The 13,932-nt window shown below is 38.8% G+C and overlaps 1 protein-coding gene and 1 long non-coding RNA gene across 6 annotated transcripts in view; one reads left to right on the forward strand and one right to left on the reverse strand.

Annotated features, from left to right (window-relative positions):
- Positions 1 to 13,932, reverse strand: part of LOC106729726 — a 280,510-nt gene that overhangs the window by 55,414 nt on the left and 211,164 nt on the right. The window contains exon 9 of one of the 5 annotated variants that reach the window (XR_004313489.1): positions 11,279 to 11,354. The exons of the other annotated variants lie outside the window; for them this stretch is intronic. This is a non-coding gene — a long non-coding RNA (uncharacterized LOC106729726). Of the gene's footprint in view, positions 1 to 11,278; positions 11,355 to 13,932 lie in introns of those variants that run through there. 5 annotated transcript variants of the gene reach the window in all.
- SYNPO2 (synaptopodin 2) overlaps positions 1 to 13,932 on the forward strand; it is a 156,559-nt gene that overhangs the window by 29,535 nt on the left and 113,092 nt on the right.

Consider the following 13,932-nt stretch of genomic DNA (forward strand, 5'->3'; position numbering starts at 1 on the left):
TTCTAGAAGATGAAATACATAAATTGAAGCTTGAAATATAAGAAGGTTTCTCTCAGGATGGAGCAGGGGTGGTCACATGAAGTGGTCTAGGAACAGCCTTGAGGCATAAACCAGCATGGCCAGTCAAGATCCTCTGAGTGCAGGAGTTTGCTACAGAGCAGTGGTGTGTAATTGTGTGGGGCAGGCTGAGGGTGGGGAGCAGCAGACAAAACATATATTTGGGGAGTTAGGCAGGAGCTACATCATGAAAAGACTCGTGGCCTCTAAGAAGTTAGAATTTTTAAAAAGCAATGGGAATCCATTAAAAGCATTTTACATGTTTAAGGAATAATACGCTCAACCCATGGAGATAGGATTGGTTGGGTGAGAGAACCAAAGGCTGGGAGAGCAGTTATGATTATTGTCCTAGTAGAGGGGACAGAGGATGAGGGGTAGAAAAAAGAGATGAAGACCGTTGATCAAGATAGTTAGATTCTGTAGGAATGGGTGGTTGAAGGGATTTGGGAGGTAGCGAAGGAGAAAGAGGAATCTGAGCTGACTTGGGTGGGTAAGTGAGCACATTTTAGTGTCATTCTTGGAGACAGTGACTACAGAGGAAGGAACAGGTGTACAAGAAAGATGAGTATACTTTTATGCATTTGAAGTGGGAGGTTCCTGGAGGCCATCCACAGTGTCTTGTCAGCAAGTGTGCATAAGGATCCTGAAGTCAGGGAAAGGGATGGATTTGGAATTCATCTGTGTGCAGCTGGTGGTTGAAGTCATTGGAGTGGGTGAAATCACCCACGTCATGAAAAATAACTTTTATCTAAGTGATCCAGCCTCACACAGATTAGAGTCGATACAACAGTTCTTGGCACCTACAGTGGGCACACTACCAGGTACTTGTTCTGTCCTGGACCACACATGGGCTCTCAGAATAAAATAACTCACTGCGGAACACAGGAAAGGCAATCGTTCCCTAGGCGTTCTCTCTCTAAACTGTAAAGTAATTTAACCATCAAGAAAACTCTTTGTAGTTTTAGTGTGATATAATAAGAAATATGTGTTTCATACTCCAGCTTTATTAAAATTGCATACTGGAACAATTTTGCTGAGGGTGAAATAAATCTTAAGTCAAAAGAATATTTTCAAAATACACATATGAAACCACTTCTTTTTTGGACACCAATCTAATCATGGAATAACCAGGCAGTAGGTGGGCACACTGGCCAGTTCAGTAATAATCTCATCTGCCCAAGGAAGATTGTTAATAAAATCCACCTACATTCTTTACCTAGCCTTTAAATGTTGGTATTCTGTAAGGGTTCATGGTCAGCTCACTGCCTTCTCACTCAATACACTACCCCTCAGAGATAATTGTGTTCTCAGAGGTTCTACTGCCCTTATATGATAATGCTGTCTACATCTCTGTCTCTAGCCCAGATCTTACCTTCAGATCTATCCTCTACACAGCTGCCAGCTGTTGTGATGTTGTATAAAACCCCTACTGGCCCGTGCTACTTTCCTGATTAAAACTCTTTAGTGTTCCCTCATCCCTTTCAGAATAAAGCCAATGCTCTTTAATTTTGGGAAAAGGGATCCTTTATCAGTGATGCTCTAATTCCCCAGCCTTATCTTAAAAAAAAATTTATTTGAGCTTTAAACTCCAGTAACACCAATTCTTTATAGTTACTCTTTACATATATGCATATATATGTTTATACTTATATATATGCTTTTTTTGATCATCTGTCTTCACTCTTGCTTCTCCCTCAATATACAATTCTTTCCCTCCTCCACCTGGCAAACTTCTGTCACCTCCTCAGAGGTGAGGTGTCTTGGCCCTGAGTGAATTACCTCAGTATTTTCACAATACTCAGTGCACACCATTGCCACTTAACACATTGTTTCAAAATTACCTGTTTATATGGCTGTTTCCTTCACTGTCCTGGGAGCACCCTGAGGGTAGGGACTGTATCCTGTTTATCTTTGCATCCTTAGTGTGAGGCATATGCTCATAGAGTGGTTAAATAAATGAGGAAGGAGTGAAGGTCAAAGGAAAAGTCACATGGAAAACACTTTGTATGTAAGTTTAATTTTTTAGCCACTTAGTAATTCCAGTTAACCATGTGCAGATTTGTTACTGTCAGATTCTTTTTGTTACCAGCCCTAATCAGATACCATCTGAAGTGGACATACCTCTGCACCATGAACAGGGCTGTTTCGTTTCCTCAAGAAATCCTTCAGTTTTGGAGAAACAAAAAAGATTGGTTTTCTGCTTCAAGACCTGTTGGCAGATGATCCCTTCTGCAAGTGAAAACATGCTGTGTTGGTGGTGCTCCTCACTTAATCCTTCTAAAGAATTCCCTGAGGAAACTCCAACGGTTTACTTTCTAGCCTGACAGGCTGGTCAAATAGGCTTTGCTCTTAACCCTTTTCTGCCTATATATTCATAGGACCTATGTATTTTCTACCTACATATTCTATTAGGACCTGCATGTTTATACAAAGAGACATGCCATTCCTTTTTTTAAAAAAATAAAACCAAAGAGGGTTAACAGCCTTTTCCAGTATATTTCCAGTAAAATTCCACTCCTGGCATTTTCTGATTTCTGTTAGTTGTGACCATAAGGCTGCTATTGTAATAGGATAGAGAGACAGATTGTTGGCCTTCATTTTAAACTCCAAGGAAAAGTGTCCTGTAAGAGTCACTTTTGTTTAGGGATCTCAGAAAGCTAAGAAGCTCAGGCTGTCAAGAAGAAACAAGATCTTTTTACTGGAAGTATCATCTACATAGTCCAGTTTAGCCATACTTGGACTAGCTGGCCTTATCTATGCATGTATCTTTAATTATACAAATATGCTAAAAGCACAGAGTAAATCTTTTAAATAAAACAATCTCATGGATACATAATAAAGGAACTGCAGTATCTCAGTTCCTTGCATATATTTTGGGGGAAAAAAGTCTTCTCTGCCATACACACAGCATGGTGGCAACTTCATTAAATTGGTGTTTTAGCCGAATTTCACACATAATATGTAGTCTAAGAGCCCAAATATGACCTTGAAGGTTGCTTCCCAGCTCTAAATATAAACAAGATTAATTGATCTGTGTCGTCCCTCCCAGAACACAGCTGCTGACTGTTGAGTGCAGCTGAGGATATGCCCGCAGACTGCAAACCCACTGGCCAGGATACTGGCTTTTAACATTCCCCATAGCCCTTGTGCTCCCCTACAAGGGAGCTCCTTTCCTTAGCTTCTTGAACCTCTTCTTATGAAAAATTCCTTGCATGAGGAAAGGACAGCTATCTCAACAGGCTACACTCAAACACACACACACAAAACAAAAACCACCTGAGTTCATGTGGCAACAAGTTTTTCAAGAAAGTCTTAAGGGATTGTTACTCTAAGTTTCAATTAATGCTGATGTCAGTGGGGATAATTTGCCCTTTTATGTAATTTTTGTGTCAGCACACATGTAGTTGACAGGAGCTGCCTAGATACATCAGATTTTACACATCTTTCAGTAGATCAAAACTTTAGATGTGAAAGGCAGTACCTGGGGGCTTTGTGTGGGTGTGTAGCATTCCCCAGTGGATTAAGGGCCAACAGATCAATGCAAAATTACAGACATGTATCAAAAACAACCCCTTCTGTCACAGGTATGCCCTTACTTCAGGACTGGACAGGTCTGCAGGAAATCTGTGCCTGCCCCCCCCCCCCTTTTTTTTCAGAGCATGGGGATCTTGAATTAGCAGAAGAGGATCTTGTGGCATGATTGTGATGAGGAATATAGAAAGTTTTAAATTGGCATTGCCTTTTAGGGGTTATCATTTGGGGAGGAACAAAGCCATGAGCATTCTGAGTTAATTCATTAGTGATAATAACATGGCTCTTAAGAGGGTAGAAATATTTCCCCAAACATGTACCTTATGCATCGGCAACATAGAAGCCAATAGGGGATTCACAGCAAAAACGGCCAGGACCCTGCTCAGTGTTGGATGGGTTGTGCCTGCTGGCATTTCCTCTCCTGTCCCTGTGCATTCATGCCCACCTTCTTAGGCACTTCACATGGCCATCTGCACTGGTCCTGAGATGTATGACACACCATCTCTGTGTAGATGTGGTGAAGGGCTGAAGAATCTCTAGAAACATAGAGGCATTTTCTTTCAGATTCTGTCTTCTCTGCCAAGTAAATAAAGCTCAGTCCTTAGAATGTGACAGTCTGTCCTGCTGGCATCCCCACTGCTTTAAAAGGAGTTTTTCCTCTAGACCACTTTCCATACAATGAAGCAGCTTCTCTCCAATCCTGTTTCTGTCAATCTCTCAGTTGCAAAAGTCCAAATATTGTGCATTGAAACTGAGTAGACAACATATTACTAGGATTTGGAAAACTGTTCTGCAAATCGCCATCCTAAGCGCATAAAACTAATGTACAGCCTTTGTAGCTGTAGCAATCCAATAACTGAGTTGTTCTTGGAGTGAGAGTGATTCTTCTTCTCCTTGCATGGGATATGCTCCCAGCTGCACTGATAATTTCATTGCATGGTGAGATGTAACACTTTGCTGGAATATCTGTTTACAGTCTAATTTTGTGGAGGGCCCCAAAGTTTCAAAAATGTGGTTATTTCAGTGCCATGGTAACTAAATAAATGTGTGTTAGGGAGGCATCAGGATGGAAAATATTGCTGACAGAAGACAACCCATGGAAATAACAATTTCATTACCTGGACTCACTAGCATATGAAGCATCAGACAGGATTTGCTACCTAGACTCACCAGGTAGTAATATGCCAACCTCGAACCACATGGCTGTTGGCCTTAAAAGCCCAACCTACTTGGAAATAATGCATTGATTTTTTTTTTCCAGCCCTAAAAGCCCACTCCAGTAACTGCATTTTTTTTGCTAGTCATAGTTCATTGTCATCACCTAAGTATCAGGCACTCCACCTTTAATATAGGCCCCAGGTATCAGAGTTTATAATCTGTGTCATTCTTTCTTACTCTTTAAGGCTGTTGTGTGAGGACAAAAGCCTAAATATCTTGGGCTCCATAGCCTTCCCAGAGCAACATTTATTACCTTTAGGCTCATTAGAGTCTAACCCTAATAGGGATCCTGAATGTAGCTGTATTTAATTATTATTAAAATCACTGGGTCAGTTTAATTCTATCTCCAGTATATTCAGAGGAAAAGGAAGGGTGAACTACTTTAAGGATAAGTAAGAGTTCTCCATAAACAGGGGTGTTATGTGTCATTGTACCTCTGCCCAGCTGGGTCTGGGTAACAATTATGGACAACCTGATACGGAGTTGGTGCCTTGAAATCTCAGTGTGACAATTTCCCAACTTGCTGTTGCAGAATTCCAAGATGTCTTTTAAATGTCTAAGAAGTGCCAAGGTTTTTAAAAATTGAGATGTAGTTGATGAACAATATTATATAAGTTTTGGGTGTACAACCCAGAGAATCACAATTTTCAAAGGTTATATTCCATTTACAGTTATAAAATATTGATTCTATCTTGTGTTGAACTATACATCCTTGTAGTTTATGTATTTTATACATAGTAGTTTGTACCTCTTAATCCCCTACTCCTGTCTTGCTAGGTCCCAGGAAAACAAAGATCAATTAGATACAGACTCTGCATCCAAAATGTACAGTCCAATAGGGGAGAGGGTCGTAGGTTTTCACGAGGCAGATGAGGAGAAGTGCAGTTGGAGCAGATGGAGCAATATCTGAAGTGGCAAGGAGGCATGGCATGGTGTGCATCTGAGGAACTACAAGCACCTCTGGGAATGGAGAACAGAGCTGGAAGTGAACTGAGAGGTAGGCAGATTAGGAAGGCCTCTGTAAACCCTGATACAGAACTTGGGTTTCGTCCTGTCAGTGTGTGATAGAGAGCTTTCAAAGCATTAGCAAGAGTGCAATTTATTCACCTAAACCTTGAGCCCTTCAGGAGAGGAAAAAAATCTGTTGCTGTTTTTAGACATATTTGGAGCGGCTGAGAAGCTGTTGCGACCATTGGATATGTTGAGGATGTGAATCACCTGCAGTGGGCTGAGAATAGGATGTGGTTAAAAATTGCTTGGGTGATGCAGTGGAAAGGTTTGGATGATCAGCTGGGGAGGGGCAGGGGAAAGAATAATAAGGGTGACTAAAGGTCTGTTTCTTCTGCCTTGATTAAACGGTGCTGGCGCCTACTCAAAAGGGAATACAGGGGGAGGGGTATAGCTCAGTGGTAGAGTGCATGCTTAGCATGCACGAGGTCATGGGTTTGATCCTCTGTTAAATAAAATAATAATAAATAAATAAGCCTAATTACCCCTCAAAAGGGAATACAGGACACCCTGGAGCTTTGCACTGCAAACCTGTACAATGACATGCAGCAGCCCTGCGACTTAGGCTGCAGTTTGGTCTCTGAACTTTCTAGCAGGCAAACTACAGAGAAAAATAGTTACAAGAGCCACATTAGTCAAAGGTGAAATAAAACAAAAACTGTAAAAATGCTGTAAGTTATAAAAGGTAATACATATAAATTGTTACTATTATAGTCAAATACACTTTTCACTAGAGGAGCCAGAGTGCTGTCTTTCGGCTCTCCTAAGTCTGCCAGCGGTGCACGGGCAGTCTGCGTCCCCACAGCTTCTGTCCGTGACACGTGAAGATGTGCTCCCCGTACTGGGTCCGCATCAGCAAGTGGACGCTGAAGCAGCACAGACTCACCCTCTGTCAGCCCTGCCCTGACGGAGACTGACACCTCTTTCTTAGAAGCGTACTTAGGGGGACACCATTGGCCCTCCATCTGTTTCACTCTCTGGAGTCTTCTCCTTCTTTACCCTTCGGCAAAAACCGAAACCTCCTCTTAATCCTGTCTCACTCGTTTGTCCAACATGCACAGCCTTGCTTGGACCCTAGCAGGTGCTGGGCAGAAGAGCAAGGTGGAATTTCTGCCACAGATATTTTCTGCATTAAAAAAAATCTGAAATTTGACATTATTCAGGTATTTATTCTTATTTTCCTAACTCATAGTGGCTGCTGGATTCTCTTTAATTTATACTATTGACAAGTCATAAAATGTTGGAATCAGAAAGGACCCCAAAGGTTACCTTGACCAATCCTTTCCTTTTACAGATGAGGAAATTGAGGCACCGAAAAGTTAAGTGAATTGATCAAAGCTATACAACCAGGTAGTGTCTGAGCAGAATCTAGACTAAAGGGCCCTGACTCTCAGACATGTTTTTCTCCCTTACCACACGGCTTCCCAGAGCTTTCTTGAAATTGCACCAGAGAGAAGAAAGAGAGAGAGAAGGAGGGAGGGAAAGAGAGAGTCGTTTAAGTTTAAAAGCATTAGCCATCTCTGCTGGAAAAGCAGAATTGTCAAAAAACTATCTTTTAAATTGTATGCATTCTAGTAGTATAGCTGCAAGATAGAACTGTATTATGCCCCCGTGAATGCAGAAACTTGTGTCTGCTTTGTGACAGGTACTGGTGACCACGCTGAAACACGGTTGCTTTTAATAACGTTATTGTAGAGCTTGTTTTTGCCTAAAAGTGACTGAGGAGTTACGATCATAACTACCTTTAGAAAATGGTGGGTGTTTAATGCTCCGTAGATGGCTGACAGTTTGCAAAGGCTGTTGCTGCTCCTGACACCTAGAGTTGCTATTCGTTTTACCTACATATTCTATAGATGTAATCTGAAATTTTGAAAAATTGAGCTGTGCTATCAACCTTGGGTAAAAAAGCATCCTACTTATATGTGCTGTACTGGTATTATATAGAAATTGGTCAGGAAACTATAGTGATCTAGAAATATTAAATGCCTCCCCCATTTTTACTTTTATAATGCTCTGTGTTAAATATGTACATAGGTTGATTACAGAAAAGAATTAAGTATTCTCTTGTTGAAAAAAAGCATTTGTGTTTGGACCTCATCTGGGAGGAGGAGGGCATGTGCAGGGTGCTCAGGATCTGCAGAAGCCAGGCTTCCCGGCTCCCATGACAGGAGGTTTGCTAGGCAACCAGAGTGCGCTTTCAAACAAGCCTAGATATTCCTGCCTGGCCTGCCGCCATCCCGCAAGAAGGCAAGTAGGCGCAGTAAATTAGGACTGGACTGTAATCGCTGACATGTTACCCTTTAAGAAGTTTTGATATTTTATGGCAAGAGGTTTGTTTGTGCAGAACTAATCAGTCCATGTAGGGGTTTATTAGCTAATTGGTCAGGATCACAACTTATAAAAAGCATTTGGAAAACAGTCATCTGTGATTACAGCATAGGGAAAAAGCCTTGTGATGAAGTCAGAAGTGTTGATCGTTGAGAAAGCTTGCCAGCCTGCATATAAATTTGTGTGGGAAGGAATACATTTAAGATATGTCCTTCTATAGTAAACTAAAAAAAGTTTCTCAAGCAAGAAAAAACCAGATGGCATAGGTCTTATTAGGTTGTAACTGATACTTTGAGACTTGAAAATCCAGACTAGTTCCAACAACATCCAAATGTGTGCAGTGACATTTCTTTAGAAAGATTAGACATTACTCAAAAAGTTTTAGGTCATCCCCACACAGATGCAAAAGGATGTTCTTTCTTTAACCTTCTTTTATTTGTCCATTTATTTTATAATTGTCTGGTGAAGAAGATTAGCTATTTATTAGAGTGAACCAGTAGTCAGTCTATGAAACCTAGTCACTCTGGGATACTGTGAGGTAAAGTTTGACTACGTTGTATTTTTACATTTATATACTTATGTATAAATATATACATAGTAAAGTGTTGAAAACCCTGCATAATGAACTATTTCTTATTCACGAAGGAAGCTGCATTCCACAGCAATATGCTCTTGTCCTGCATTGTACTTGCCTGATTATAGCACTTTTAATGTTGTAATAAACACACTTGTTTAATTAACAGTTTTTCATAGAACATTGTAAGCTCTGAGGAAGGAATCGTGTCTAACTGACTGACTGACTGTTTCTTTGCCAGCACTTAGGAGAGATCCTCGGTCCCTGGCCATATAAAGAAAAAGTGAAAGGAAGAGATGAAGAGAAAGAGACAGGAAAGAAGGAAGGGATGAAGAATAGAATGAGAAAAGAAAGGGAAAGGGGAGGGTGGCGAGGAAGAGAAAGGAGAGAGGGAGAAAAAGGAGAGAGAAGCAAAAAATAAAGCCGGTTGATTAAGTTCTGGGGATGTAATGTACCATGTGGTGACTAGAGCCAACAATACTGTGTCATTTATTTGAAAGTAGCCACAAGAGTAGATCTTCGAAGTTCTCATCACAAGAAAAATAAATTTGTAACTTTGTGAGGCAATGAATATTAACTAAACTTATTGTAGTGATTGTTTCCCAATACATACATGTATCAAATCATCATGCTATACACCTAAAACCAATACAATGTTATATGTCAATTATATCTCAACAAAACTGGAAGAAAAAAGAATAGATGCATATAGGGAAAAAAAGCTAGTTCAATGCTGTTTTTTATTTGCCATAAAAATATGAATTGGCCAATTCTTTGGGCTTTTTTAAAACTTAGATTAATGTTTTCAGATTTGCTGAGTCATTTATGTCTCTAAATTTGTATCAACATAAAGAATTTAGAATGTCCTTTTAGAAAATCAAATAGCCTCTCAAAGCTTTAAAATCAAGGGATTTCTAATCTTTTTTTGGATAATAATGTAGGAGAAAATATACTTGATTTATATTTTCCCCATAGTGAAGAGCTGGCTTTTAATTTTTAATAGAAAAATTTATACCACATTTCTTCTTCAATTGAATCTTACCCCTCATTTTAGCCAAAAGATTTCTTCAAATCCTCATTTTGTGTATGTACAGAGTCCTTCAATTATCTCCCAAGAGTCTACAAAATTGAAATAATTTTTCATTAAGTTAACTATGATGGAAAGTACATGTACACTTTTAAAATAAAAATATATAGTGATTATCATAACCCATAGATTGATCTGGCTTAAGTCAGATTACATTAGAAACCTCAGTCAACTGATTTATCATGGATGCATGTATTTTGTTTCTGTATTTATTTTCTCCATTCTGCTTATAGAAGAAAAAGGTAAAGGACTAAGAAAATAAACGTATGGTATTAACTTAGTAAACAAAAATTACATCCTCAATACTATATTGTTAGAATGGATATTTATGATGATAATCCTTTAGACTAACATTCATAATAGTGACTCTGTAGGATTGTAACTAAGAATTTACAAAGAACCCGTTACATGTGTAACATTGTATTAGGCACTCAAGCAGAGACAATAAAAATGGGACATATATGTGTTAACAATAATTAAACATTTATAAAGCATTTATCATGTACCAGGTATAAGCCTTATCTACACTGACTCATTTCATCCACACCAAAGTCCTATGAGGAAGATAATATGCTTTACCCCCATTTTACATGTCTAGAAATTAATCGACAAAGCAAGTAACTTGGAAAATATCACATAGCTAGAGTTTTAACATAAATTTGATCCTGAGCTTTTCACCAGTCGTTCTAGTCGTCATGTTTTAGTGCTTTCTTCCATCTTCCCCATTGTTTCCTTCCCACCCCACTCAAACTGTGCTGTGCATACTTCTGTTAGAGCATTTATGTCTTATACGGGAATCACTGGCAGCTTTAAAAAAAAAAAAAAACTTGGCCTGTCTTATTAGAACATAAGCTCCTTGAAGTCATGGGACAGGACTTTTCCATAGTTATAGCACAATGCCTGTCATCTGGTAGGAATTCAGTAAATATTTATGGAATAAACGAGTGGTTGTATCTGGGCTTATTACTGTGTTAGACTATGACTACCTTGAGGATAGGGAAGTATGTGACATATGAATTCTTTATCCCTGGTGGTGATTTAAAAATGAATATTTTCTGAGTTGGATTAAGAGTTAAAATGAGTGCTATATTCAATAAGCATTTCATTATTACAAAGAATGTTAAAATATATCTATTATGTCATGTTAACTAAGGCATGAGAATACTATCAGCCCTTTGCAGATGTTCAAAAGGATATAATAATACCATATAGTTTGTTAGATTATTATAGTAAATCTGAGAAATTAGGAAATCATAAGTAAGGAAATTGACATCAAAAAGTTTGTGACTTGTCCAAATTCACAAAGCTTTCAGTAGCAGTAGGAGAGTAGTGAGAACACGGGTCTTCTGACTACTAGTTTGGGTCCTTGCTATGATATTAAATTATGACTGTGTAGCTGACATTTCAGTTTACGAGAACACTTAACTCCCCAAGTATCTAGGGCCGCTGGGTTATTCTTGTTTTTGGTATTTATTGAACACTACAAAATGGTAGGCTCCTTTGTGAAAAATTTTATTCATCTGTGCCATACTCTGAGAAGCTTGACTCCCCCTAGAAGAAAAAAAAAAGCAATCTTATATTGAAATGAATTGATATCACTTCTTTTCTCTGTAATCCAAATTGCATGAAGAATCCAGCTCTGCTGCATAGATCAAAATTAGCTGGGAATGAGTGAGGCACAGCAAATTATGTGAGCAATTCAGTGGCATCCTAGGTTCTCAGAAACCAGCTTGACACCCAGTCCATTTCTACCCCGCTGTATGCAGTGAATCTCTTTCCATTCCCTTGGCTCATTGAATCAAGAGCTCTTTGATTGGGATTGCCTACAAATGCCTCAGATTTTTATGGAATGCCTACTGTAGGGCCAACCTTACACATAATTTAAAAATCGGAAAATATTTGTTTATTTCCTGGGTGAAAACTCCTTCCTTCATTAGTCATTAATTTGAATTTGACAAATTACATGTTTTTTTTTTCTTCTTCTGAATTGAACACTTCTCACTCTTTAAAATGCCAACATATTTTTAAGCTGTTCTGTTTCTATTACCATTTTGGAAGGTGTGAATCTAGCACGGTGACACATAAGCAGTGTGCCAGCTGCTATAAACTGTTTGATTTCGTGGCTGTCCACAACTTTGTAATCTCTATCCTCAGCAGGTGTCTTTTTTTCTGACCAACATGGTATAGTTTCCAAGCAGAATTCTGATAATATGCTTTCATCGATTTATAAGAGTTTTCACTTCACAGAGCCCATGATGTTCAAAAATAGATGAAAGCGTTTTCGTTGCCCTACCTGTATTCCCAGATAGAGGAAGCGTTGACCCCACAAGGAATAAGGCAGCACTTACTGTGGAATTCAAAAGAAGATTCTCGTTTAGGAAAAGAAGTGCTCTGAAAAGCCTTCTGTTTCTGCCTTCAGAAATACAGCAGAGTTCTGAGCTTGAATCTGACTGGTTATTGTTGATAAAATAAGATATTTTATCTTATGAACGCAAGCATCTTGAAGTAATTCGTCTTCTGCTAGTTATAAAATTTAAACTTTAGCCAACAAATAGCTAGATTTCATGCACCAGCAGTATTCAACTACTTTATCCTGGCGAACTAAGACAACCTTCATGGGAACTGGGCCCAGATCCTATTTAGGGTTAGTGCTTGCCATAAAATGGTATTTTCTGTGTCAACATGAAGTTGAAATGTAAGAACCCCTGTGTAAGAATTTGCTTTCTGCAGTTGAAAACCTGAAATGTTAAGTAACCACTGTTAATGAGAATGAGAGGCGCTTGGTAGTTCATTGGCATCATCATTGGAACAAGTACCCATCTTTCTGGAGTGTCCCTTACAGATTTTTTAAAGACCCTATTGTGTGGTCTCTGCAACATTTCTCACATCTCTGTATTTGGCTGTAGGAGTCTTGTCCATGAGGAGTGATGTATAATATGCTCCATCCTGAAAATCCTGCAACTTTATTTTTAAACCAGCACTTGCTAAAATTCATTTTTCTAAAAGGAACACTGAGTAAAAGGGCATAAAAATAATTTTCAAAGGAAGGAGACAAGTGAAAACATTGAAAAAGAAAGTAAGTTTAGGATTTTTTGGCATTCTTTGAATCCAAACTCAAAGGAAAGCTTATCTTCCTTTACCAATATGGTAGCAAAACAATGTTTATTATAGGTTTCTGGAGTTGGAATGTATCAAGCTCAATAAAAGAGGAACAGGTAGAACCTTTAAGCAGGGCAGTGCATCCTGGACTTTTAATTATGATGCCACACATAGGAAATGAAAATATTTCTATTGCATTTGGGGTGAACAGATAAGGCTGCTCCTGGCCAGGGGCTACTGATCTGGGGTCTTGATCTGTCTGGGGCCCTGCCCAACTTCCCTGAGGACTGAAGGAAAAAATCAGTATCTCAACACAATAATGGGCCACAAACCAGGAGCTGGGAGACAGGGTTGATGCTAATAGTTGGCTGTGGTTTTCACTTTTCCTTTTGGATATAGTCACAGATAAGGAAAGAATGGTAAAATTTGAACCCCTTTGAGGATGATCTGCTGATGGGAACTAAAAACCAAATTCTATAGGATCAAAATATGAAAGATTGGAAAACAGCATGCGAAATAGTTTATGGTTCTTATAGTTCTAAGTGTTGAGAAGTTACCAAAACTTTAAGCAAATTGAAAAATTATTTAAGCATTTAATATCACCAAGTCACAAGGCTCTGCAACATGCCCAAATTGATTGTAACTTTTTTTCATTGACAGTAGCCCTGCAAGGAGGAAGAAGGATTAAGTTTATGCAAGTAGGATGAAAAGTTTTCTGTAAAACTGCTTTAGATCTGTTTGAAATCCTTAGTAAATTTTTAGTTGAAGTGTTGGTTAACATGGTTTGTTCTGAGAGAGATACTGATGGTTACAGAAGCCAGATTTTGACATAAATTGAGTTTATATGACTCAGAGATTAGTATTAAAAAATCTCTTGATGGCTAAGTGGACCCCTGGATACAAAGTACAGCTGGTGTCTTTTTCACTTTCTTTCTGAGAATGGATGACTTTACACATACTTGGATGAAAAACAAAGTTAGGAGTCATTTGTTTGCCTGTGTAGAAAACACACTCAAACTGCTTAAGCCAA

This window comes from Camelus ferus, chromosome 2 (genome assembly GCF_009834535.1).
Source record: "Camelus ferus isolate YT-003-E chromosome 2, BCGSAC_Cfer_1.0, whole genome shotgun sequence".
In the NCBI taxonomy this organism is placed as follows: Eukaryota; Metazoa; Chordata; class Mammalia; order Artiodactyla; family Camelidae; genus Camelus; species Camelus ferus.